Source organism: Oryzias latipes, chromosome 13 (assembly GCF_053564925.1).
Source record: "Oryzias latipes strain Hd-rR chromosome 13, Olatipes_Hd-rR_3.1".
Classification (NCBI taxonomy): domain Eukaryota; kingdom Metazoa; phylum Chordata; class Actinopteri; order Beloniformes; family Adrianichthyidae; genus Oryzias; species Oryzias latipes.
The window spans coordinates 3,923,532-3,947,554 of record NC_136249.1 but is presented as its reverse complement, the minus strand read 5'-3'; the positions used below and the strand labels follow the sequence as shown (position 1 = coordinate 3,947,554).

General features: G+C 41.0%; 34 non-coding genes across 34 annotated transcripts; all 34 read right to left on the bottom strand.

Annotated features, from left to right (window-relative positions):
* Positions 1–813: 813 nt before the first annotated feature.
* Positions 814–886, bottom strand: trnak-uuu (transfer RNA lysine (anticodon UUU)). The gene has a single exon. It is a non-coding gene; the product is annotated as a tRNA-Lys (tRNA).
* Positions 887–1,862: 976 nt separating this feature from the next.
* trnaf-gaa (transfer RNA phenylalanine (anticodon GAA)) lies at positions 1,863–1,935 on the bottom strand. The gene has a single exon. It is a non-coding gene; the product is annotated as a tRNA-Phe (tRNA).
* A 208-nt stretch (positions 1,936–2,143) lies between these two features.
* On the bottom strand, positions 2,144–2,216 carry trnak-uuu (transfer RNA lysine (anticodon UUU)). The gene has a single exon. It is a non-coding gene; the product is annotated as a tRNA-Lys (tRNA).
* Positions 2,217–3,182: 966 nt separating this feature from the next.
* On the bottom strand, positions 3,183–3,255 carry trnaf-gaa (transfer RNA phenylalanine (anticodon GAA)). The gene has a single exon. It is a non-coding gene; the product is annotated as a tRNA-Phe (tRNA).
* A 208-nt stretch (positions 3,256–3,463) lies between these two features.
* Positions 3,464–3,536, bottom strand: trnak-uuu (transfer RNA lysine (anticodon UUU)). Its single transcript has one exon. It is a non-coding gene; the product is annotated as a tRNA-Lys (tRNA).
* Positions 3,537–4,510: 974 nt separating this feature from the next.
* On the bottom strand, positions 4,511–4,583 carry trnaf-gaa (transfer RNA phenylalanine (anticodon GAA)). The gene has a single exon. It is a non-coding gene; the product is annotated as a tRNA-Phe (tRNA).
* A 208-nt stretch (positions 4,584–4,791) lies between these two features.
* Positions 4,792–4,864, bottom strand: trnak-uuu (transfer RNA lysine (anticodon UUU)). The gene has a single exon. It is a non-coding gene; the product is annotated as a tRNA-Lys (tRNA).
* A 966-nt stretch (positions 4,865–5,830) lies between these two features.
* trnaf-gaa (transfer RNA phenylalanine (anticodon GAA)) lies at positions 5,831–5,903 on the bottom strand. Its single transcript has one exon. It is a non-coding gene; the product is annotated as a tRNA-Phe (tRNA).
* Positions 5,904–6,111: 208 nt separating this feature from the next.
* Positions 6,112–6,184, bottom strand: trnak-uuu (transfer RNA lysine (anticodon UUU)). Its single transcript has one exon. It is a non-coding gene; the product is annotated as a tRNA-Lys (tRNA).
* Positions 6,185–7,158: 974 nt separating this feature from the next.
* On the bottom strand, positions 7,159–7,231 carry trnaf-gaa (transfer RNA phenylalanine (anticodon GAA)). The gene has a single exon. It is a non-coding gene; the product is annotated as a tRNA-Phe (tRNA).
* Positions 7,232–7,439: 208 nt separating this feature from the next.
* trnak-uuu (transfer RNA lysine (anticodon UUU)) lies at positions 7,440–7,512 on the bottom strand. The gene has a single exon. It is a non-coding gene; the product is annotated as a tRNA-Lys (tRNA).
* A 966-nt stretch (positions 7,513–8,478) lies between these two features.
* On the bottom strand, positions 8,479–8,551 carry trnaf-gaa (transfer RNA phenylalanine (anticodon GAA)). The gene has a single exon. It is a non-coding gene; the product is annotated as a tRNA-Phe (tRNA).
* Positions 8,552–8,759: 208 nt separating this feature from the next.
* Positions 8,760–8,832, bottom strand: trnak-uuu (transfer RNA lysine (anticodon UUU)). The gene has a single exon. It is a non-coding gene; the product is annotated as a tRNA-Lys (tRNA).
* Positions 8,833–9,808: 976 nt separating this feature from the next.
* trnaf-gaa (transfer RNA phenylalanine (anticodon GAA)) lies at positions 9,809–9,881 on the bottom strand. Its single transcript has one exon. It is a non-coding gene; the product is annotated as a tRNA-Phe (tRNA).
* A 208-nt stretch (positions 9,882–10,089) lies between these two features.
* Positions 10,090–10,162, bottom strand: trnak-uuu (transfer RNA lysine (anticodon UUU)). Its single transcript has one exon. It is a non-coding gene; the product is annotated as a tRNA-Lys (tRNA).
* Positions 10,163–11,128: 966 nt separating this feature from the next.
* On the bottom strand, positions 11,129–11,201 carry trnaf-gaa (transfer RNA phenylalanine (anticodon GAA)). Its single transcript has one exon. It is a non-coding gene; the product is annotated as a tRNA-Phe (tRNA).
* A 208-nt stretch (positions 11,202–11,409) lies between these two features.
* trnak-uuu (transfer RNA lysine (anticodon UUU)) lies at positions 11,410–11,482 on the bottom strand. The gene has a single exon. It is a non-coding gene; the product is annotated as a tRNA-Lys (tRNA).
* Positions 11,483–12,458: 976 nt separating this feature from the next.
* trnaf-gaa (transfer RNA phenylalanine (anticodon GAA)) lies at positions 12,459–12,531 on the bottom strand. Its single transcript has one exon. It is a non-coding gene; the product is annotated as a tRNA-Phe (tRNA).
* A 208-nt stretch (positions 12,532–12,739) lies between these two features.
* On the bottom strand, positions 12,740–12,812 carry trnak-uuu (transfer RNA lysine (anticodon UUU)). The gene has a single exon. It is a non-coding gene; the product is annotated as a tRNA-Lys (tRNA).
* A 1,247-nt stretch (positions 12,813–14,059) lies between these two features.
* On the bottom strand, positions 14,060–14,132 carry trnak-uuu (transfer RNA lysine (anticodon UUU)). The gene has a single exon. It is a non-coding gene; the product is annotated as a tRNA-Lys (tRNA).
* A 977-nt stretch (positions 14,133–15,109) lies between these two features.
* Positions 15,110–15,182, bottom strand: trnaf-gaa (transfer RNA phenylalanine (anticodon GAA)). The gene has a single exon. It is a non-coding gene; the product is annotated as a tRNA-Phe (tRNA).
* Positions 15,183–15,390: 208 nt separating this feature from the next.
* Positions 15,391–15,463, bottom strand: trnak-uuu (transfer RNA lysine (anticodon UUU)). The gene has a single exon. It is a non-coding gene; the product is annotated as a tRNA-Lys (tRNA).
* Positions 15,464–16,429: 966 nt separating this feature from the next.
* Positions 16,430–16,502, bottom strand: trnaf-gaa (transfer RNA phenylalanine (anticodon GAA)). The gene has a single exon. It is a non-coding gene; the product is annotated as a tRNA-Phe (tRNA).
* Positions 16,503–16,710: 208 nt separating this feature from the next.
* trnak-uuu (transfer RNA lysine (anticodon UUU)) lies at positions 16,711–16,783 on the bottom strand. The gene has a single exon. It is a non-coding gene; the product is annotated as a tRNA-Lys (tRNA).
* Positions 16,784–17,759: 976 nt separating this feature from the next.
* trnaf-gaa (transfer RNA phenylalanine (anticodon GAA)) lies at positions 17,760–17,832 on the bottom strand. Its single transcript has one exon. It is a non-coding gene; the product is annotated as a tRNA-Phe (tRNA).
* A 209-nt stretch (positions 17,833–18,041) lies between these two features.
* trnak-uuu (transfer RNA lysine (anticodon UUU)) lies at positions 18,042–18,114 on the bottom strand. Its single transcript has one exon. It is a non-coding gene; the product is annotated as a tRNA-Lys (tRNA).
* A 976-nt stretch (positions 18,115–19,090) lies between these two features.
* trnaf-gaa (transfer RNA phenylalanine (anticodon GAA)) lies at positions 19,091–19,163 on the bottom strand. The gene has a single exon. It is a non-coding gene; the product is annotated as a tRNA-Phe (tRNA).
* Positions 19,164–19,371: 208 nt separating this feature from the next.
* Positions 19,372–19,444, bottom strand: trnak-uuu (transfer RNA lysine (anticodon UUU)). The gene has a single exon. It is a non-coding gene; the product is annotated as a tRNA-Lys (tRNA).
* Positions 19,445–20,410: 966 nt separating this feature from the next.
* trnaf-gaa (transfer RNA phenylalanine (anticodon GAA)) lies at positions 20,411–20,483 on the bottom strand. Its single transcript has one exon. It is a non-coding gene; the product is annotated as a tRNA-Phe (tRNA).
* Positions 20,484–20,691: 208 nt separating this feature from the next.
* Positions 20,692–20,764, bottom strand: trnak-uuu (transfer RNA lysine (anticodon UUU)). Its single transcript has one exon. It is a non-coding gene; the product is annotated as a tRNA-Lys (tRNA).
* A 976-nt stretch (positions 20,765–21,740) lies between these two features.
* trnaf-gaa (transfer RNA phenylalanine (anticodon GAA)) lies at positions 21,741–21,813 on the bottom strand. Its single transcript has one exon. It is a non-coding gene; the product is annotated as a tRNA-Phe (tRNA).
* A 208-nt stretch (positions 21,814–22,021) lies between these two features.
* Positions 22,022–22,094, bottom strand: trnak-uuu (transfer RNA lysine (anticodon UUU)). Its single transcript has one exon. It is a non-coding gene; the product is annotated as a tRNA-Lys (tRNA).
* A 976-nt stretch (positions 22,095–23,070) lies between these two features.
* Positions 23,071–23,143, bottom strand: trnaf-gaa (transfer RNA phenylalanine (anticodon GAA)). Its single transcript has one exon. It is a non-coding gene; the product is annotated as a tRNA-Phe (tRNA).
* Positions 23,144–23,351: 208 nt separating this feature from the next.
* trnak-uuu (transfer RNA lysine (anticodon UUU)) lies at positions 23,352–23,424 on the bottom strand. Its single transcript has one exon. It is a non-coding gene; the product is annotated as a tRNA-Lys (tRNA).
* Between the last annotated feature and the right edge of the window lie 599 nt (positions 23,425–24,023).

Genomic DNA, 24,023 nt, shown 5'->3' with positions numbered 1-24,023 from the left:
TGCTATAGGCTAAGTTTGACTACGACAGAGAGCTGTTTACACATGAAGTGCACCTAAGTATTTTTCTTGCTTATCACAAGAATCCCTGAGCCTAAGCAAATTTCCTCAGGGAAAAGTCCCCCTCTATAGCCCAAGAGCCCATCTTTGTAACACAGTGGCTTATTAATGAGCCATTCACTTGGATACACACTAAGGGTACACACTAAGCTGCCATGGGTTGGACCGTTTACTTATGTGATTGCTCTCTCTGTTTCATCCACTTTTGCACAAACAGAAAGCCACTAATCAGTGGCAAGTGGATGGAAGCATGGTGGGAAGTATGCGTTTAAAAAAGGTGTGTATGTGTATATGTATTTATTTGTTATGCAAACGGGAAGCGATTTTGTGAATAAGTGGCATTGTTGGATAAAGGAAATGGGACATTCCAGGAAAAAGCCAGGAATGAGAGCATGGTAAGAGTGGGAATCGCACACATTTAACATACGAGTATTGATGTGACTGAGTATTAAATGTAAACGGAGAAGTACGTGATTGCCGAAACTCGGGATTGAACCAAGGACCTCTAGATCTTCAGTCTAGCGCTCTCCCAGCTGAGCTATTTCTGCTTCCAAAAGACCTTTTTTTATTGACAATGGGCTGTTATTGATTCATGTGGTACAGTTGAGAGGAATGGGCCAGGACATTGTTGCAAGAGCAAAAGAACTGGCTGGTAACAGGTGTGAAATGTAGCAGTTTTAGCACTGCTGTCCAATGTAAGGAAGCCATTCAAGAGCTTGCACAGCACCTGTATTTCCTGCTACATCCATAGTGTGGCACTTGAACAGGGACTCGAACCCTGGACCCTCAGATTAAAAGTCTGATGCTCTACCAACTGAGCTACTCAAGCCACTTGTGTTGTCCACTTGTAGTTTGTCAATGCAATAGGTAGGTTTGGGAAAGAAATGTATCAGATTGGAAAGTGCTTCTGGTTGCACCCTGTTGCTCGTGTTTATTGTTTGCTCTGTTTTCTGTGTCCTATCCTCTTGATGCTTTTTTAGCATAAACTATTTTCAGATAGTTGGTGGTAAACCTCTTTTATGTATATTTTGGTTGAAACAGCACTCAACGTTAGTATTTTTGGTGAGCATCATTAAACACTCGTCATGTTTTGTGACTTTTCCTTCAGTAGAGGTAAGTCAACTTAAAATGGAAGTTTAGGACCATGCATCTTTTGTGTTACATTGGTGTAGCTAAGGAATGGCTGTTTGAATTTGTATTGCAAAAGAGACACTCTCCTCTCACACACAAAGATGGATTCCTTTGTTTTGATTTGGACCAATTTGCTATAGGCTAAGTTTGACTACGACAGAGAGCTGTTTACACATGAAGTGCACCTAAGTATTTTTCTTGCTTATCACAAGAATCCCTGAGCCTAAGCAAATTTCCTCAGGGAAAAGTCCCCCTCTATAGCCCAAGAGCCCATCTTTGTAACACAGTGGCTTATTAATGAGCCATTCACTTAGCTACACACTAAGGGTACACACTAAGCTGCCATGGGTTGGACCGTTTACTTATGTGATTGCTCTCTCTGTTTCATCCACTTTTGCACAAACAGAAAGCCACTAATCAGTGGCAAGTGGATGGAAGCATGGTGGGAAGTATGCGTTTAAAAAAGGTGTGTATGTGTATATGTATTTATTTGATATGCAAACGGGAAGCGATTTTGTGAATAAGTGGCATTGTTGGATAAAGGAAATGGGAAATTCCAGGAAAAAGCCAGGAATGAGAGCTTTTGAGAGCATGGTAAGAGTGGGAATCGCACACATTTAACATACGAGTATTGATGTGACTGAGTATTAAATGTAAACGGAGAAGTACGTGATTGCCGAAACTCGGGATTGAACCAAGGACCTCTAGATCTTCAGTCTAGCGCTCTCCCAGCTGAGCTATTTCGGCTTCTGAAATACCTTTTTTTATTGACAATGGGCTGTTATTGAATCATTTGGTACAGTTGAGAGGAATGGGCCAGGACATTGTTGCAAGAGCAAAAGAACTGGCTGGTAACAGGTGTGAAATGTAGCAGTTTTAGCACTGCTGTCCAATATAAGGAAGCAATTCAAGAGCTTGCACAGCACCTGTATTTCCTGCTACATCCATAGTGTGGCACTTGAACAGGGACTCGAACCCTGGACCCTCAGATTAAAAGTCTGATGCTCTACCAACTGAGCTACTCAAGCCACTTGTGTTGTCCACTTGTAGTTTGTCAATGCAATAGGTAGGTTTGGGAAAGAAATGTATCAGATTGGAAAGTGCTTCTGGTTGCACCCTGTTGCTCGTGTTTATTGTTTGCTCTGTTTTCTGTGTCCTATCCTCTTGATGCTTTTTTAGCATAAACTATTTTCAGTTAGTTGGTGGTAAACCTCTTTTATGTATATTTTGGTTGAAACAGCACTCAACATTAGTATTTTTGGTGAGCATCATTAAACACTCGTCATGTTTTGTGACTTTTCCTTCAGTAGAGGTAAGTCAACTTAAAATGGAAGTTTAGGACCATGCATCTTTTGTGTTACATTGGTGTAGCTAAGGAATGGCTGTTTGAATTTGTATTGCAAAAGAGACACTCTCCTCTCACACACAAAGATGGATTCCTTTGTTTTGATTTGGACCAATTTGCTATAGGCTAAGTTTGACTACGACAGAGAGCTGTTTACACATGAAGTGCACCTAAGTATTTTTCTTGCTTATCACAAAAATCCCTGAGCCTAAGCAAATTTCCTCAGGGAAAAGTCCCCCTCTATAGCCCAAGAGCCCATCTTTGTAACACAGTGGCTTATTAATGAGCCATTCACTTGGCTACACACTAAGGGTACACACTAAGCTGCCATGGGTTGGACCGTTTACTTATGTGATTGCTCTCTCTGTTTCATCCACTTTTGCACAAACAGAAAGCCACTAATCAGTGGCAAGTGGATGGAAGCATGGTGGGAAGTATGCGTTTAAAAAAGGTGTGTATGTGTATATGTATTTATTTGTTATGCAAACGGGAAGCGATTTTGTGAATAAGTGGCATTGTTGGATAAAGGAAATGGGACATTCCAGGAAAATGCCAGGAATGAGAGCATGGTAAGAGTGGGAATCGCACACATTTAACATACGAGTATTGATGTGACTGAGTATTAAATGTAAACGGAGAAGTACGTGATTGCCGAAACTCGGGATTGAACCAAGGACCTCTAGATCTTCAGTCTAGCGCTCTCCCAGCTGAGCTATTTCGGCTACAAAAAGAGCTTTTTTTATTGACAATGGGCTGTTATTGATTCATGTGGTACAGTTGAGAGGAATGGGCCAGGACATTGTTGCAAGAGCAAAAGAACTGGCTGGTAACAGGTGTGAAATGTAGCAGTTTTAGCACTACTGTCCAATATAAGGAAGCAATTCAAGAGCTTGCACAGCACCTGTATTTCCTGCTACATCCATAGTGTGGCACTTGAACAGGGACTTGAACCCTGGACCCTCAGATTAAAAGTCTGATGCTCTACCAACTGAGCTACTCAAGCCACTTGTGTTGTCCACTTGTAGTTTGTCAATGCAATAGGTAGGTTTGGGAAAGAAATGTATCAGATTGGAAAGTGCTTCTGGTTGCACCCTGTTGCTCGTGTTTATTGTTTGCTCTGTTTTCTGTGTCCTATCCTCTTGATGCTTTTTTAGCATAAACTATTTTCAGATAGTTGGTGGTAAACCTCTTTTATGTATATTTTGGTTGAAACAGCACTCAACGTTAGTATTTTTGGTGAGCATCATTAAACACTCGTCATGTTTTGTGACTTTTCCTTCAGTAGAGGTAAGTCAACTTAAAATGGAAGTTTAGGACCATGCATCTTTTGTGTTACATTGGTGTAGCTAAGGAATGGCTGTTTGAATTTGTATTGCAAAAGAGACACTCTCCTCTCACACACAAAGATGGATTCCTTTGTTTTGATTTGGACCAATTTGCTATAGGCTAAGTTTGACTACGACAGAGAGCTGTTTACACATGAAGTGCACCTAAGTATTTTTCTTGCTTATCACAAGAATCCCTGAGCCTAAGCAAATTTCCTCAGGGAAAAGTCCCCCTCTATAGCCCAAGGGCCCATCTTTGTAACACAGTGGCTTATTAATGAGCCATTCACTTGGCTACACACTAAGGGTACACACTAAGCTGCCATGGGTTGGACCGTTTACTTATGTGATTGCTCTCTCTGTTTCATCCACTTTTGCACAAACAGAAAGCCACTAATCAGTGGCAAGTGGATGGAAGCATGGTGGGAAGTATGCGTTTAAAAAAGGTGTGTATGTGTATATGTATTTATTTGATATGCAAACGGGAAGCGATTTTGTGAATAAGTGGCATTGTTGGATAAAGGAAATGGGACATTCCAGGAAAAAGCCAGGAATGAGAGCTTTTGAGAGCATGGTAAGAGTGGGAATCGCACATTTAACATACGAGTATTGATGTGACTGAGTATTAAATGTAAACGGAGAAGTACGTGATTGCCGAAACTCGGGATTGAACCAAGGACCTCTAGATCTTCAGTCTAGCGCTCTCCCAGCTGAGCTATTTCGGCTTCTGAAATACCTTTTTTTATTGACAATGGGCTGTTATTGAATCATTTGGTACAGTTGAGAGGAATGGGCCAGGACATTGTTGCAAGAGCAAAAGAACTGGCTGGTAACAGGTGTGAAATGTAGCAGTTTTAGCACTGCTGTCCAATATAAGGAAGCAATTCAAGAGCTTGCACAGCACCTGTATTTCCTGCTACATCCATAGTGTGGCACTTGAACAGGGACTCGAACCCTGGACCCTCAGATTAAAAGTCTGATGCTCTACCAACTGAGCTACTCAAGCCACTTGTGTTGTCCACTTGTAGTTTGTCAATGCAATAGGTAGGTTTGGGAAAGAAATGTATCAGATTGGAAAGTGCTTCTGGTTGCACCCTGTTGCTCGTGTTTATTGTTTGCTCTGTTTTCTGTGTCCTATCCTCTTGATGCTTTTTTAGCATAAACTATTTTCAGTTAGTTGGTGGTAAACCTCTTTTATGTATATTTTGGTTGAAACAGCACTCAACATTAGTATTTTTGGTGAGCATCATTAAACACTCGTCATGTTTTGTGACTTTTCCTTCAGTAGAGGTAAGTCAACTTAAAATGGAAGTTTAGGACCATGCATCTTTTGTGTTACATTGGTGTAGCTAAGGAATGGCTGTTTGAATTTGTATTGCAAAAGAGACACTCTCCTCTCACACACAAAGATGGATTCCTTTGTTTTGATTTGGACCAATTTGCTATAGGCTAAGTTTGACTACGACAGAGAGCTGTTTACACATGAAGTGCACCTAAGTATTTTTCTTGCTTATCACAAAAATCCCTGAGCCTAAGCAAATTTCCTCAGGGAAAAGTCCCCCTCTATAGCCCAAGAGCCCATCTTTGTAACACAGTGGCTTATTAATGAGCCATTCACTTGGCTACACACTAAGGGTACACACTAAGCTGCCATGGGTTGGACCGTTTACTTATGTGATTGCTCTCTCTGTTTCATCCACTTTTGCACAAACAGAAAGCCACTAATCAGTGGCAAGTGGATGGAAGCATGGTGGGAAGTATGCGTTTAAAAAAGGTGTGTATGTGTATATGTATTTATTTGTTATGCAAACGGGAAGCGATTTTGTGAATAAGTGGCATTGTTGGATAAAGGAAATGGGACATTCCAGGAAAATGCCAGGAATGAGAGCATGGTAAGAGTGGGAATCGCACACATTTAACATACGAGTATTGATGTGACTGAGTATTAAATGTAAACGGAGAAGTACGTGATTGCCGAAACTCGGGATTGAACCAAGGACCTCTAGATCTTCAGTCTAGCGCTCTCCCAGCTGAGCTATTTCGGCTACAAAAAGAGCTTTTTTTATTGACAATGGGCTGTTATTGATTCATGTGGTACAGTTGAGAGGAATGGGCCAGGACATTGTTGCAAGAGCAAAAGAACTGGCTGGTAACAGGTGTGAAATGTAGCAGTTTTAGCACTACTGTCCAATATAAGGAAGCAATTCAAGAGCTTGCACAGCACCTGTATTTCCTGCTACATCCATAGTGTGGCACTTGAACAGGGACTTGAACCCTGGACCCTCAGATTAAAAGTCTGATGCTCTACCAACTGAGCTACTCAAGCCACTTGTGTTGTCCACTTGTAGTTTGTCAATGCAATAGGTAGGTTTGGGAAAGAAATGTATCAGATTGGAAAGTGCTTCTGGTTGCACCCTGTTGCTCGTGTTTATTGTTTGCTCTGTTTTCTGTGTCCTATCCTCTTGATGCTTTTTTAGCATAAACTATTTTCAGATAGTTGGTGGTAAACCTCTTTTATGTATATTTTGGTTGAAACAGCACTCAACGTTAGTATTTTTGGTGAGCATCATTAAACACTCGTCATGTTTTGTGACTTTTCCTTCAGTAGAGGTAAGTCAACTTAAAATGGAAGTTTAGGACCATGCATCTTTTGTGTTACATTGGTGTAGCTAAGGAATGGCTGTTTGAATTTGTATTGCAAAAGAGACACTCTCCTCTCACACACAAAGATGGATTCCTTTGTTTTGATTTGGACCAATTTGCTATAGGCTAAGTTTGACTACGACAGAGAGCTGTTTACACATGAAGTGCACCTAAGTATTTTTCTTGCTTATCACAAGAATCCCTGAGCCTAAGCAAATTTCCTCAGGGAAAAGTCCCCCTCTATAGCCCAAGGGCCCATCTTTGTAACACAGTGGCTTATTAATGAGCCATTCACTTGGCTACACACTAAGGGTACACACTAAGCTGCCATGGGTTGGACCGTTTACTTATGTGATTGCTCTCTCTGTTTCATCCACTTTTGCACAAACAGAAAGCCACTAATCAGTGGCAAGTGGATGGAAGCATGGTGGGAAGTATGCGTTTAAAAAAGGTGTGTATGTGTATATGTATTTATTTGATATGCAAACGGGAAGCGATTTTGTGAATAAGTGGCATTGTTGGATAAAGGAAATGGGACATTCCAGGAAAAAGCCAGGAATGAGAGCTTTTGAGAGCATGGTAAGAGTGGGAATCGCACATTTAACATACGAGTATTGATGTGACTGAGTATTAAATGTAAACGGAGAAGTACGTGATTGCCGAAACTCGGGATTGAACCAAGGACCTCTAGATCTTCAGTCTAGCGCTCTCCCAGCTGAGCTATTTCGGCTTCTGAAATACCTTTTTTTATTGACAATGGGCTGTTATTGAATCATTTGGTACAGTTGAGAGGAATGGGCCAGGACATTGTTGCAAGAGCAAAAGAACTGGCTGGTAACAGGTGTGAAATGTAGCAGTTTTAGCACTGCTGTCCAATATAAGGAAGCAATTCAAGAGCTTGCACAGCACCTGTATTTCCTGCTACATCCATAGTGTGGCACTTGAACAGGGACTCGAACCCTGGACCCTCAGATTAAAAGTCTGATGCTCTACCAACTGAGCTACTCAAGCCACTTGTGTTGTCCACTTGTAGTTTGTCAATGCAATAGGTAGGTTTGGGAAAGAAATGTATCAGATTGGAAAGTGCTTCTGGTTGCACCCTGTTGCTCGTGTTTATTGGTTGCTCTGTTTTCTGTGTCCTATCCTCTTGATGCTTTTTTAGCATAAACTATTTTCAGATAGTTGGTGGTAAACCTCTTTTATGTATATTTTGGTTGAAACAGCACTCAACATTAGTATTTTTGGTGAGCATCATTAAACACTCGTCATGTTTTGTGACTTTTCCTTCAGTAGAGGTAAGTCAACTTAAAATGGAAGTTTAGGACCATGCATCTTTTGTGTTACATTGGTGTAGCTAAGGAATGGCTGTTTGAATTTGTATTGCAAAAGAGACACTCTCCTCTCACACACAAAGATGGATTCCTTTGTTTTGATTTGGACCAATTTGCTATAGGCTAAGTTTGACTACGACAGAGAGCTGTTTACACATGAAGTGCACCTAAGTATTTTTCTTGCTTATCACAAAAATCCCTGAGCCTAAGCAAATTTCCTCAGGGAAAAGTCCCCCTCTATAGCCCAAGAGCCCATCTTTGTAACACAGTGGCTTATTAATGAGCCATTCACTTGGCTACACACTAAGGGTACACACTAAGCTGCCATGGGTTGGACCGTTTACTTATGTGATTGCTCTCTCTGTTTCATCCACTTTTGCACAAACAGAAAGCCACTAATCAGTGGCAAGTGGATGGAAGCATGGTGGGAAGTATGCGTTTAAAAAAGGTGTGTATGTGTATATGTATTTATTTGTTATGCAAACGGGAAGCGATTTTGTGAATAAGTGGCATTGTTGGATAAAGGAAATGGGACATTCCAGGAAAAAGCCAGGAATGAGAGCATGGTAAGAGTGGGAATCGCACACATTTAACATACGAGTATTGATGTGACTGAGTATTAAATGTAAACGGAGAAGTACGTGATTGCCGAAACTCGGGATTGAACCAAGGACCTCTAGATCTTCAGTCTAGCGCTCTCCCAGCTGAGCTATTTCGGCTACAAAAAGAGCTTTTTTTATTGACAATGGGCTGTTATTGATTCATGTGGTACAGTTGAGAGGAATGGGCCAGGACATTGTTGCAAGAGCAAAAGAACTGGCTGGTAACAGGTGTGAAATGTAGCAGTTTTAGCACTACTGTCCAATATAAGGAAGCAATTCAAGAGCTTGCACAGCACCTGTATTTCCTGCTACATCCATAGTGTGGCACTTGAACAGGGACTTGAACCCTGGACCCTCAGATTAAAAGTCTGATGCTCTACCAACTGAGCTACTCAAGCCACTTGTGTTGTCCACTTGTAGTTTGTCAATGCAATAGGTAGGTTTGGGAAAGAAATGTATCAGATTGGAAAGTGCTTCTGGTTGCACCCTGTTGCTCGTGTTTATTGTTTGCTCTGTCTTCTGTGTCCCATCCTCTTGATACTTTTTTAGCATAAACTATTTTCAGATAGTTGGTGGTAAACCTCTTTTACGTATATTTTGGTTGAAACAGCACTCAACGTTAGTATTTTTGGTGAGCATCATTAAACACTCGTCATGTTTTGTGACTTTTCCTTCAGTAGAGGTAAGTCAACTTAAAATGGAAGTTTAGCACCATGCATCTTTTGTGTTACATTGGTGTAGCTAAGGAATGGCTGTTTGAATTTGTATTGCAAAAGAGACACTCTCCTCTCACACACAAAGATGGATTCCTTTGTTTTGATTTGGACCAATTTGCTATAGGCTAAGTTTGACTACGACAGAGAGCTGTTTACACATGAAGTGCACCTAAGTATTTTTCTTGCTTATCACAAGAATCCCTGAGCCTAAGCAAATTTCCTCAGGGAAAAGTCCCCCTCTATAGCCCAAGGGCCCATCTTTGTAACACAGTGGCTTATTAATGAGCCATTCACTTGGCTACACACTAAGGGTACACACTAAGCTGCCATGGGTTGGACCGTTTACTTATGTGATTGCTCTCTCTGTTTCATCCACTTTTGCACAAACAGAAAGCCACTAATCAGTGGCAAGTGGATGGAAGCATGGTGGGAAGTATGCGTTTAAAAAAGGTGTGTATGTGTATATGTATTTATTTGATATGCAAACGGGAAGCGATTTTGTGAATAAGTGGCATTGTTGGATAAAGGAAATGGGAAATTCCAGGATAAAGCCAGGAATGAGAGCTTTTGAGAGCATGGTAAGAGTGGGAATCGCACACATTTAACATACGAGTATTGATGTGACTGAGTATTAAATGTAAACGGAGAAGTACGTGATTGCCGAAACTCGGGATTGAACCAAGGACCTCTAGATCTTCAGTCTAGCGCTCTCCCAGCTGAGCTATTTCGGCTTCCAAAAGAGCTTTTTTTATTGACAATGGGCTGTTATTGATTCATGTGGTACAGTTGAGAGGAATGGGCCAGGACATTGTTGCAAGAGCAAAAGAACTGGCTGGTAACAGGTGTGAAATGTAGCAGTTTTAGCACTGCTGTCCAATATAAGGAAGCAATTCAAGAGCTTGCACAGCACCTGTATTTCCTGCTACATCCATAGTGTGGCACTTGAACAGGGACTCGAACCCTGGACCCTCAGATTAAAAGTCTGATGCTCTACCAACTGAGCTACTCAAGCCACTTGTGTTGTCCACTTGTAGTTTGTCAATGCAATAGGTAGGTTTGGGAAAGAAATGTATCAGATTGGAAAGTGCTTCTGGTTGCACCCTGTTGCTCGTGTTTATTGTTTGCTCTGTTTTCTGTGTCCTATCCTCTTGATGCTTTTTTAGCATAAACTATTTTCAGATAGTTGGTGGTAAACCTCTTTTATGTATATTTTGGTTGAAACAGCACTCAACATTAGTATTTTTGGTGAGCATCATTAAACACTCGTCATGTTTTGTGACTTTTCCTTCAGTAGAGGTAAGTCAACTTAAAATGGAAGTTTAGGACCATGCATCTTTTGTGTTACATTGGTGTAGCTAAGGAATGGCTGTTTGAATTTGTATTGCAAAAGAGACACTCTCCTCTCACACACAAAGATGGATTCCTTTGTTTTGATTTGGACCAATTTGCTATAGGCTAAGTTTGACTACGACAGAGAGCTGTTTACACATGAAGTGCACCTAAGTATTTTTCTTGCTTATCACAAAAATCCCTGAGCCTAAGCAAATTTCCTCAGGGAAAAGTCCCCCTCTATAGCCCAAGAGCCCATCTTTGTAACACAGTGGCTTATTAATGAGCCATTCACTTGGCTACACACTAAGGGTACACACTAAGCTGCCATGGGTTGGACCGTTTACTTATGTGATTGCTCTCTCTGTTTCATCCACTTTTGCACAAACAGAAAGCCACTAATCAGTGGCAAGTGGATGGAAGCATGGTGGGAAGTATGCGTTTAAAAAAGGTGTGTATGTGTATATGTATTTATTTGATATGCAAACGGGAAGCGATTTTGTGAATAAGTGGCATTGTTGGATAAAGGAAATGGGAAATTCCAGGAAAAAGCCAGGAATGAGAGCATGGTAAGAGTGGGAATCACAGACATTTAACATACGAGTATTGATGTGACTGAGTATTAAATGTAAACGGAGAAGTACGTGATTGCCGAAACTCGGGATTGAACCAAGGACCTCTAGATCTTCAGTCTAGCGCTCTCCCAGCTGAGCTATTTCGGCTTCCAAAAGAGCTTTTTTTATTGACAATGGGCTGTTATTGATTCATGTGGTACAGTTGAGAGGAATGGGCCAGGACATTGTTGCAAGAGCAAAAGAACTGGCTGGTAACAGGTGTGAAATGTAGCAGTTTTAGCACTGCTGTCCAATGTAAGGAAGCAATTCTAGAGCTTGCACAGCACCTGTATTTCCTGCTACATCCATAGTGTGGCACTTGAACAGGGACTCGAACCCTGGACCATCAGATTAAAAGTCTGATGCTCTACCAACTGAGCTACTCAAGCCACTTGTGTTGTCCACTTGTAGTTTGTCAATGCAATAGGTAGGTTTGGGAAAGAAATGTATCAGATTGGAAAGTGCTTCTGGTTGCACCCTGTTGCTCGTGTTTATTGTTTGCTCTGTTTTCTGTGTCCTATTCTCTTGATGCTTTTTTAGCATAAACTATTTTCAGATAGTTGGTGGTAAACCTCTTTTATGTATATTTTGGTTGAAACAGCACTCAACGTTAGTATTTTTGGTGAGCATCATTAAACACTCGTCATGTTTTGTGACTTTTCCTTCAGTAGAGGTAAGTCAACTTAAAATGGAAGTTTATTACCATGCATCTTTTGTGTTACATTGGTGTAGCTAAGGAATGGCTGTTTGAATTTGTATTGCAAAAGAGACACTCTCCTCTCACACACAAAGATGGATTCCTTTGTTTTGATTTGGACCAATTTGCTATAGGCTAAGTTTGACTACGACAGAGAGCTGTTTACACATGAAGTGCACCTAAGTATTTTTCTTGCTTATCACAAGAATCCCTGAGCCTAAGCAAATTTCCTCAGGGAAAAGTCCCCCTCTATAGCCCAAGAGCCCATCTTTGTAACACAGTGGCTTATTAATGAGCCATTCACTTGGCTACACACTAAGGGTACACACTAAGCTGCCATGGGTTGGACCGTTTACTTATGTGATTGCTCTCTCTGTTTCATCCACTTTTGCACAAACAGAAAGCCACTAATCAGTGGCAAGTGGATGGAAGCATGGTGGGAAGTATGCGTTTAAAAAAGGTGTGTATGTGTATATGTATTTATTTGATATGCAAACGGGAAGCGATTTTGTGAATAAGTGGCATTGTTGGATAAAGGAAATGGGAAATTCCAGGATAAAGCCAGGAATGAGAGCTTTTGAGAGCATGGTAAGAGTGGGAATCGCACACATTTAACATACGAGTATTGATGTGACTGAGTATTAAATGTAAACGGAGAAGTACGTGATTGCCGAAACTCGGGATTGAACCAAAGACCTCTAGATCTTCAGTCTAGCGCTCTCCCAGCTGAGCTATTTCGGCTTCCAAAAGAGCTTTTTTTATTGACAATGGGCTGTTATTGATTCATGTGGTACAGTTGAGAGGAATGGGCCAGGACATTGTTGCAAGAGCAAAAGAACTGGCTGGTAACAGGTGTGAAATGTAGCAGTTTTAGCACTGCTGTCCAATGCAAGGAAGCAATTCAAGAGCTTGCACAGCACCTGTATTTCCTGCTACATCCATAGTGTGGCACTTGAACAGGGACTCGAACCCTGGACCCTCAGATTAAAAGTCTGATGCTCTACCAACTGAGCTACTCAAGCCACTTGTGTTGTCCACTTGTAGTTTGTCAATGCAATAGGTAGGTTTGGGAAAGAAATGTATCAGATTGGAAAGTGCTTCTGGTTGCACCCTGTTGCTCGTGTTTATTGTTTGCTCTGTTTTCTGTGTCCTATCCTCTTGATGCTTTTTTAGCATAAACTATTTTCAGATAGTTTGTGGTAAACCTCTTTTATGTATATTTTGGTTGAAACAGCACTCAACGTTAGTATTTTTGGTGAGCATCATTAAACACTCGTCATGTTTTGTGACTTTTCCTTCAGTAGAGGTAAGTCAACTTAAAATGGAAGTTTAGGACCATGCATCTTTTGTGTTACATTGGTGTAGCTAAGGAATGGCTGTTTGAATTTGTATTGCAAAAGAGACACTCTCCTCTCACACACAAAGATGGATTCCTTTGTTTTGATTTGGACCAATTTGCTATAGGCTAAGTTTGACTACGACAGAGAGCTGTTTACACATGAAGTGCACCTAAGTATTTTTCTTGCTTATCACAAGAATCCCTGAGCCTAAGCAAATTTCCTCAGGGAAAAGTCCCCCTCTATAGCCCAAGAGCCCATCTTTGTAACACAGTGGCTTATTAATGAGCCATTCACTTGGCTACACACTAAGGGTACACACTAAGCTGCCATGGGTTGGACCGTTTACTTATGTGATTGCTTTCTCTGTTTCATCCACTTTTGCACAAACAGAAAGCCACTAATCAGTGGCAAGTGGATGGAAGCATGGTGGGAAGTATGCGTTTAAAAAAGGTGTGTATGTGTATATGTATTTATTTGTTATGCAAACGGGAAGCGATTTTGTGAATAAGTGGCATTGTTGGATAAAGGAAATGGGAAATTCCAGGAAAAAGCCAGGAACGAGAGCATGGTAAGAGGGGGAATGACACACATTTAACATACGAGTATTGATGTGACTGAGTATTAAATGTAAACGGAGAAGTACGTGATTGCCGAAACTCCGGATTGAACCAAGGACCTCTAGATCTTCAGTCTAGCGCTCTCTCAGCTGAGCTATTTCGGCTTCCAAAAGACCTTTTTTTATTGATAATGGGCTGTTATTGAATCATTTGGTACAGTTGAGAGGAATGGGCCAGGACATTGTTGCAAGAGCAAAAGAACTGGCTGGTAACAGGTGTGAAATGTAGCAGTTTTAGCACTGCTGTCCAATGTAAGGAAGCAATTCAAGAGCTTGCACAGCACCTGTATTTCCTGCTACATCCATAGTGTGGCACTTGAACAGGGACTCGAACCCTGGACCCTCAGATTAAAAGTCTGATGCTCTACCAACTGAGCTACTCAAGCCACTTGTGTTGTCCACTTGTAGTTTGTCAATGCAATAGGTAGGTTTGGGAAAGAAATGTATCAGATTGGAAAGTGCTTCTGGTTGCACCCTGTTGCTCGTGTTTATTGTTTGCTCTGTTTTCTGTGTCCTATCCTCTTGATGCTTTTTTAGCACAAACTATTTTCAGATAGTTGGTGGTAAACCTCTTTTATGTATATTTTGGTTGAAACAGCACTCAACGTTAGTATTTTTGGTGAGCATCATTAAACACTCGTCATGTTTTGTGACTTTTCCTTCAGTAGAGGTAAGTCAACTTAAAATGGAAGTTTAGCACCATGCATCTTTTGTGTTACATTGGTGTAGCTAAGGAATGGCTGTTTGAATTTGTATTGCAAAAGAGACACTCTCCTCTCACACACAAAGATGGATTCCTTTGTCTTGATTTGGACCAATTTGCTATAGGCTAAGTTTGACTACGACAGAGAGCTGTTTACACATGAAGTGCACCTAAGTATTTTTCTTGCTTATCACAAGAATCCCTGAGCCTAAGCAAATTTCCTCAGGGAAAAGTCCCCCTCTATAGCCCAAGAGCCCATCTTTGTAACACAGTGGCTTATTAATGAGCCATTCACTTGGCTACACACTAAGGGTACACACTAAGCTGCCATGGGTTGGACCGTTTACTTATGTGATTGCTCTCTCTGTTTCATCCACTTTTGCACAAACAGAAAGCCACTAATCAGTGGCAAGTGGATGGAAGCATGGTGGGAAGTATGCGTTTAAAAAAGGTGTGTATGTATATATGTATTTATTTGATATGCAAACGGGAAGCGATTTTGTGAATAAGTGGCATTGTTGGATAAAGGAAATTGGGAAATTCCAGGAAAAAGCCAGGAATGAGAGCTTTTGAGAGCATGGTAAGAGTGGGAATCGCACACATTTAACATACGAGTATTGATATGACTGAGTATTAAATGTAAACGGAGAAGTACGTGATTGCCGAAACTCGGGATTGAACCAAGGACATCTAGATCTTCAGTCTAGCGCTCTCCCAGCTGAGCTATTTCGGCTTCCAAACGACCTTTTTTTATTGACAATGGGCTGTTATTGAATCATTTGGTACAGTTGAGAGGAATGGGCCAGGACATTGTTGCAAGAGCAAAAGAACTGGCTGGTAACAGGTGTGAAATGTAGCAGTTTTAGCACTGCTGTCCAATATAAGGAAGCAATTCAAGAGCTTGCACAGCACCTGTATTTCCTGCTAAATCCATAGTGTGGCACTTGAACAGGGACTCAAACCCTGGACCCTCAGATTAAAAGTCTGATGCTCTACCAACTGAGCTACTCAAGCCACTTGTGTTGTCCACTTGTAGTTTGTCAATGCAATAGGTAGGTTTGGGAAAGAAATGTATCAGATTGGAAAGTGCTTCTGGTTGCACCCTGTTGCTCGTGTTTATTGTTTGCTCTGTTTTCTGTGTCCTATCCTCTTGATGCTTTTTTAGCATAAACTATTTTCAGATAGTTGGTGGTAAACCTCTTTTACGTATATTTTGGTTGAAACAGCACTCAACGTTAGTATTTTTGGTGAGCATCATTAAACACTCGTCATGTTTTGTGACTTTTCCTTCAGTAGAGGTAAGTCAACTTAAAATGGAAGTTTAGGACCATGCATCTTTTGTGTTACATTGGTGTAGCTAAGGAATGGCTGTTTGAATTTGTATTGCAAAAGAGACACTCTCCTCTCACACACAAAGATGGATTCCTTTGTCTTGATTTGGACCAATTTGCTATAGGCTAAGTTTGACTACGACAGAGAGCTGTTTACACATGAAGTGCACCTAAGTATTTTTCTTGCTTATCACAAGAATCCCTGAGCCTAAGCAAATTTCCTCAGGGAAAAGTCCCCCTCTATAGCCCAAGAGCCCATCTTTGTGCCACAGTGGCTTATTAATGAGCCATTCACTTGGCTACACACTAAGGGTACACACTAAGCTGCCATGGGTTGGACCGTTCACTTATGTGATTGCTCTCTCTGTTTCATCCACTTTTGCACAAACAGAAAGCCACTAATCAGTGGTAAGTGGATGGAAGCATGGTGGGAAGTATGCGTTTAAAAAAGGTGTGTATGTGTATATGTATTTATTTAATATGCAAACGGGAAGCGATTTTGTGAATAAGTGACATTGTTGGATAAAGGAAATGGAAAATTCCAGGAAAAAGCCAGGAATGAGAGCATGGTAAGAGTGGGAATCACAGACAACTAACATACGAGTATTGATGTGACTGAGTATTAAATGTAAACGGAGAAGTACGTGATTGCCGAAACTCGGGATTGAACCAAGGACCTCTAGATCTTCAGTCTAGCGCTCTCCCAGCTGAGCTATTTCGGCTACAAAAAGAGCTTTTTTTATTGACAATGGGCTGTTATTGATTCATGTGGTACAGTTGAGAGGAATGGGCCAGGACATTGTTGCAAGAGCAAAAGAACTGGCTGGTAACAGGTGTGAAATGTAGCAGTTTTAGCACTACTGTCCAATATAAGGAAGCAATTCAAGAGCTTGCACAGCACCTGTATTTCCTGCTACATCCATAGTGTGGCACTTGAACAGGGACTTGAACCCTGGACCCTCAGATTAAAAGTCTGATGCTCTACCAACTGAGCTACTCAAGCCACTTGTGTTGTCCACTTGTAGTTTGTCAATGCAATAGGTAGGTTTGGGAAAGAAATGTATCAGATTGGAAAGTGCTTCTGGTTGCACCCTGTTGCTCGTGTTTATTGTTTGCTCTGTTTTCTGTGTCCTATCCTCTTGATGCTTTTTTAGCATAAACTATTTTCAGATAGTTGGTGGTAAACCTCTTTTACGTATATTTTGGTTGAAACAGCACTCAACCTTAGTATTTTTGGTGAGCATCATTAAACACTCGTCATGTTTTGTGACTTTTCCTTCAGTAGAGGTAAGTCAACTTAAAATGGAAGTTTAGGACCATGCATCTTTTGTGTTACATTGGTGTAGCTAAGGAATGGCTGTTTGAATTTGTATTGCAAAAGAGACACTCTCCTCTCACACACAAAGATGGATTCCTTTGTCTTGATTTGGACCAATTTGCTATAGGCTAAGTTTGACTACGACAGAGAGCTGTTTACACATGAAGTGCACCTAAGTATTTTTCTTGCTTATCACAAGAATCCCTGAGCCTAAGCAAATTTCCTCAGGGAAAAGTCCCCCTCTATAGCCCAAGAGCCCATCTTTGTGCCACAGTGGCTTATTAATGAGCCATTCACTTGGCTACACACTAAGGGTACACACTAAGCTGCCATGGGTTGGACCGTTTACTTATGTGATTGCTCTCTCTGTTTCATCCACTTTTGCACAAACAGAAAGCCACTAATCAGTGGCAAGTGGATGGAAGCATGGTGGGAAGTATGCGTTTAAAAAAGGTGTGTATGTGTATATGTATTTATTTGATATGCAAGCGGGAAGCGATTTTGTGAATAAGTGGCATTGTTGGATAAAGGAAATGGGAAATTCCAGGAAAAAGCCAGGAATGAGAGCTTTTGAGAGCATGGTAAGAGTGGGAATCGCACACATTTAACATACGAGTATTGATGTGACTGAGTATTAAATGTAAACGGAGAAGTACGTGATTGCCGAAACTCGGGATTGAACCAAGGACCTCTAGATCTTCAGTCTAGCGCTCTCCCAGCTGAGCTATTTCGGCTACAAAAAGAGCTTTTTTTTATTGACAATGGGCTGTTATTGATTCATGTGGTACAGTTGAGAGGAATGGGCCAGGACATTGTTGCAAGAGCAAAAGAACTGGCTGGTAACAGGTGTGAAATGTAGCAGTTTTAGCACTACTGTCCAATATAAGGAAGCAATTCAAGAGCTTGCACAGCACCTGTATTTCCTGCTACATCCATAGTGTGGCACTTGAACAGGGACTTGAACCCTGGACCCTCAGATTAAAAGTCTGATGCTCTACCAACTGAGCTACTCAAGCCACTTGTGTTGTCCACTTGTAGTTTGTCAATGCAATAGGTAGGTTTGGGAAAGAAATGTATCAGATTGGAAAGTGCTTCTGGTTGCACCCTGTTGCTCGTGTTTATTGTTTGCTCTGTCTTCTGTGTCCCATCCTCTTGATACTTTTTTAGCATAAACTATTTTCAGATAGTTGGTGGTAAACCTCTTTTACGTATATTTTGGTTGAAACAGCACTCAACGTTAGTATTTTTGGTGAGCATCATTAAACACTCGTCATGTTTTGTGACTTTTCCTTCAGTAGAGGTAAGTCAACTTAAAATGGAAGTTTAGCACCATGCATCTTTTGTGTTACATTGGTGTAGCTAAGGAATGGCTGTTTGAATTTGTATTGCAAAAGAGACACTCTCCTCTCACACACAAAGATGGATTCCTTTGTTTTGATTTGGACCAATTTGCTATAGGCTAAGTTTGACTACGACAGAGAGCTGTTTACACATGAAGTGCACCTAAGTATTTTTCTTGCTTATCACAAGAATCCCTGAGCCTAAGCAAATTTCCTCAGGGAAAAGTCCCCCTCTATAGCCCAAGGGCCCATCTTTGTAACACAGTGGCTTATTAATGAGCCATTCACTTGGCTACACACTAAGGGTACACACTAAGCTGCCATGGGTTGGACCGTTTACTTATGTGATTGCTCTCTCTGTTTCATCCACTTTTGCACAAACAGAAAGCCACTAATTAGTGGCAAGTGGATGGAAGCATGGTGGGAAGTATGCGTTTAAAAAAGGTGTGTATGTGTATATGTATTTATTTGATATGCAAACGGGAAGCGATTTTGTGAATAAGTGGCATTGTTGGATAAAGGAAATGGGAAATTCCAGGAAAAAGCCAGGAATGAGAGCTTTTGAGAGCATGGTAAGAGTGGGAATCGCACACATTTAACATACCAGTATTGATGTGACTGAGTATTAAATGTAAACGGAGAAGTACGTGATTGCCGAAACTCGGGATTGAACCAAGGACCTCTAGATCTTCAGTCTAGCGCTCTCCCAGCTGAGCTATTTCGGCTTCTGAAATACCTTTTTTTATTGACAATGGGCTGTTATTGAATCATTTGGTACAGTTGAGAGGAATGGGCCAGGACATTGTTGCAAGAGCAAAAGAACTGGCTGGTAACAGGTGTGAAATGTAGCAGTTTTAGCACTGCTGTCCAATATAAGGAAGCAATTCAAGAGCTTGCACAGCACCTGTATTTCCTGCTACATCCATAGTGTGGCACTTGAACAGGGACTCGAACCCTGGACCCTCAGATTAAAAGTCTGATGCTCTACCAACTGAGCTACTCAAGCCACTTGTGTTGTCCACTTGTAGTTTGTCAATGCAATAGGTAGGTTTGGGAAAGAAATGTATCAGATTGGAAAGTGCTTCTGGTTGCACCCTGTTGCTCGTGTTTATTGTTTGCTCTGTTTTCTGTGTCCTATCCTCTTGATGCTTTTTTAGCATAAACTATTTTCAGATAGTTGGTGGTAAACCTCTTTTATGTATATTTTGGTTGAAACAGCACTCAACATTAGTATTTTTGGTGAGCATCATTAAACACTCGTCATGTTTTGTGACTTTTCCTTCAGTAGAGGTAAGTCAACTTAAAATGGAAGTTTAGGACCATGCATCTTTTGTGTTACATTGGTGTAGCTAAGGAATGGCTGTTTGAATTTGTATTGCAAAAGAGACACTCTCCTCTCACACACAAAGATGGATTCCTTTGTTTTGATTTGGACCAATTTGCTATAGGCTAAGTTTGACTACGACAGAGAGCTGTTTACACATGAAGTGCACCTAAGTATTTTTCTTGCTTATCACAAAAATCCCTGAGCCTAAGCAAATTTCCTCAGGGAAAAGTCCCCCTCTATAGCCCAAGAGCCCATCTTTGTAACACAGTGGCTTATTAATGAGCCATTCACTTGGCTACACACTAAGGGTACACACTAAGCTGCCATGGGTTGGACCGTTTACTTATGTGATTGCTCTCTCTGTTTCATCCACTTTTGCACAAACAGAAAGCCACTAATCAGTGGCAAGTGGATGGAAGCATGGTGGGAAGTATGCGTTTAAAAAAGGTGTGTATGTGTATATGTATTTATTTGATATGCAAACGGGAAGCGATTTTGTGAATAAGTGGCATTGTTGGATAAAGGAAATGGGAAATTCCAGGAAAAAGCCAGGAATGAGAGCATGGTAAGAGTGGGAATCACAGACATTTAACATACGAGTATTGATGTGACTGAGTATTAAATGTAAACGGAGAAGTACGTGATTGCCGAAACTCGGGATTGAACCAAGGACCTCTAGATCTTCAGTCTAGCGCTCTCCCAGCTGAGCTATTTCGGCTTCCAAAAGACCTTTTTTTATTGACAATGGGCTGTTATTGATTCATGTGGTACAGTTGAGAGGAATGGGCCAGGACATTGTTGCAAGAGCAAAAGAACTGGCTGGTAACAGGTGTGAAATGTAGCAGTTTTAGCACTGCTGTCCAATGTAAGGAAGCAATTCAAGAGCTTGCACAGCATCTGTATTTCCTGCTACATCCATAGTGTGGCACTTGAACAGGGACTCGAACCCTGGACCATCAGATTAAAAGTCTGATGCTCTACCAACTGAGCTACTCAAGCCACTTGTGTTGTCCACTTGTAGTTTGTCAATGCAATAGGTAGGTTTGGGAAAGAAATGTATCAGATTGGAAAGTGCTTCTGGTTGCACCCTGTTGCTCGTGTTTATTGTTTGCTCTGTTTTCTGTGTCCTATTCTCTTGATGCTTTTTTAGCATAAACTATTTTCAGATAGTTGGTGGTAAACCTCTTTTATGTATATTTTGGTTGAAACAGCACTCAACGTTAGTATTTTTGGTGAGCATCATTAAACACTCGTCATGTTTTGTGACTTTTCCTTCAGTAGAGGTAAGTCAACTTAAAATGGAAGTTTATTACCATGCATCTTTTGTGTTACATTGGTGTAGCTAAGGAATGGCTGTTTGAATTTGTATTGCAAAAGAGACACTCTCCTCTCACACACAAAGATGGATTCCTTTGTTTTGATTTGGACCAATTTGCCAAAGGCTAAGTTTGACTACGACAGAGAGCTGTTTACACATGAAGTGCACCTAAGTATTTTTCTTGCTTATCACAAGAATCCCTGAGCCTAAGCAAATTTCCTCAGGGAAAAGTCCCCCTCTATAGCCCAAGAGCCCATCTTTGTGCCACAGTGGCTTATTAATGAGCCATTCACTTGGCTACACACTAAGGGTACACACTAAGCTGCCATGGGTTGGACCGTTTACTTATGTGATTGCTCTCTCTGTTTCATCCACTTTTGCACAAACAGAAAGCCACTAATCAGTGGCAAGTGGATGGAAGCATGGTGGGAAGTATGCGTTTAAAAAAGGTGTGTATGTGTATATGTATTTATTTGATATGCAAACGGGAAGCGATTTTGTGAATAAGTGGCATTGTTGGATAAAGGAAATGGGAAATTCCAGGATAAAGCCAGGAATGAGAGCTTTTGAGAGCATGGTAAGAGTGGGAATCGCACACATTTAACATACGAGTATTGATGTGACTGAGTATTAAATGTAAACGGAGAAGTACGTGATTGCCGAAACTCGGGATTGAACCAAGGACCTCTAGATCTTCAGTCTAGCGCTCTCCCAGCTGAGCTATTTCGGCTTCCAAAAGAGCTTTTTTTATTGACAATGGGCTGTTATTGATTCATGTGGTACAGTTGAGAGGAATGGGCCAGGACATTGTTGCAAGAGCAAAAGAACTGGCTGGTAACAGGTGTGAAATGTAGCAGTTTTAGCACTGCTGTCCAATGCAAGGAAGCAATTCAAGAGCTTGCACAGCACCTGTATTTCCTGCTACATCCATAGTGTGGCACTTGAACAGGGACTCGAACCCTGGACCCTCAGATTAAAAGTCTGATGCTCTACCAACTGAGCTACTCAAGCCACTTGTGTTGTCCACTTGTAGTTTGTCAATGCAATAGGTAGGTTTGGGAAAGAAATGTATCAGATTGGAAAGTGCTTCTGGTTGCACCCTGTTGCTCGTGTTTATTGTTTGCTCTGTTTTCTGTGTCCTATCCTCTTGATGCTTTTTTAGCATAAACTATTTTCAGATAGTTTGTGGTAAACCTCTTTTATGTATATTTTGGTTGAAACAGCACTCAACGTTAGTATTTTTGGTGAGCATCATTAAACACTCGTCATGTTTTGTGACTTTTCCTTCAGTAGAGGTAAGTCAACTTAAAATGGAAGTTTAGGACCATGCATCTTTTGTGTTACATTGGTGTAGCTAAGGAATGGCTGTTTGAATTTGTATTGCAAAAGAGACACTCTCCTCTCACACACAAAGATGGATTCCTTTGTTTTGATTTGGACCAATTTGCTATAGGCTAAGTTTGACTACGACAGAGAGCTGTTTACACATGAAGTGCACCTAAGTATTTTTCTTGCTTATCACAAGAATCCCTGAGCCTAAGCAAATTTCCTCAGGGAAAAGTCCCCCTCTATAGCCCAAGAGCCCATCTTTGTAACACAGTGGCTTATTAATGAGCCATTCACTTGGCTACACACTAAGGGTACACACTAAGCTGCCATGGGTTGGACCGTTTACTTATGTGATTGCTCTCTCTGTTTCATCCACTTTTGCACAAACAGAAAGCCACTAATCAGTGGCAAGTGGATGGAAGCATGGTGGGAAGTATGCGTTTAAAAAAGGTGTGTATGTGTATATGTATTTATTTGATATGCAAACGGGAAGCGATTTTGTGAATAAGTGGCATTGTTGGATAAAGGAAATGGGAAATTCCAGGATAAAGCCAGGAATGAGAGCTTTTGAGAGCATGGTAAGAGTGGGAATCGCACACATTTAACATACGAGTATTGATGTGACTGAGTATTAAATGTAAACGGAGAAGTACGTGATTGCCGAAACTCGGGATTGAACCAAGGACCTCTAGATCTTCAGTCTAGCGCTCTCCCAGCTGAGCTATTTCGGCTTCCAAAAGAGCTTTTTTTATTGACAATGGGCTGTTATTGATTCATGTGGTACAGTTGAGAGGAATGGGCCAGGACATTGTTGCAAGAGCAAAAGAACTGGCTGGTAACAGGTGTGAAATGTAGCAGTTTTAGCACTGCTGTCCAATGCAAGGAAGCAATTCAAGAGCTTGCACAGCACCTGTATTTCCTGCTACATCCATAGTGTGGCACTTGAACAGGGACTCGAACCCTGGACCCTCAGATTAAAAGTCTGATGCTCTACCAACTGAGCTACTCAAGCCACTTGTGTTGTCCACTTGTAGTTTGTCAATGCAATAGGTAGGTTTGGGAAAGAAATGTATCAGATTGGAAAGTGCTTCTGGTTGCACCCTGTTGCTCGTGTTTATTGTTTGCTCTGTTTTCTGTGTCCTATCCTCTTGATGCTTTTTTAGCATAAACTATTTTCAGATAGTTTGTGGTAAACCTCTTTTATGTATATTTTGGTTGAAACAGCACTCAACGTTAGTATTTTTGGTGAGCATCATTAAACACTCGTCATGTTTTGTGACTTTTCCTTCAGTAGAGGTAAGTCAACTTAAAATGGAAGTTTAGGACCATGCATCTTTTGTGTTACATTGGTGTAGCTAAGGAATGGCTGTTTGAATTTGTATTGCAAAAGAGACACTCTCCTCTCACACACAAAGATGGATTCCTTTGTTTTGATTTGGACCAATTTGCTATAGGCTAAGTTTGACTACGACAGAGAGCTGTTTACACATGAAGTGCACCTAAGTATTTTTCTTGCTTATCACAAGAATCCCTGAGCCTAAGCAAATTTCCTCAGGGAAAAGTCCCCCTCTATAGCCCAAGAGCCCATCTTTGTAACACAGTGGCTTATTA